Consider the following 233-nt stretch of genomic DNA (forward strand, 5'->3'; position numbering starts at 1 on the left):
CCGCCGGGCACAGCCGTGAGGCGAGGCCGGTGAGCCTGAGGGCGCGCTGCGGGAGAGGTCACGCACGCGGGTAGCCGAGGCCCGCGCAGGCCTGCCGGTGCACAGGCCCTGTTACTCGAGTTGTCTGGGAGGTGAAAATAAACCGAGCTGCTGCGTTTCCACTCAAGGGCTGGCCCGGCAAAGGTTTTACCAGCTACTCCCCATTGCTGATGGAGCAGCAGGAGCGGCGGGCC

Source organism: Eurypyga helias, unplaced genomic scaffold (genome assembly GCF_000690775.1).
Source record: "Eurypyga helias isolate BGI_N326 unplaced genomic scaffold, ASM69077v1 scaffold43920, whole genome shotgun sequence".
Lineage (NCBI taxonomy): Eukaryota > Metazoa > Chordata > Aves > Eurypygiformes > Eurypygidae > Eurypyga > Eurypyga helias.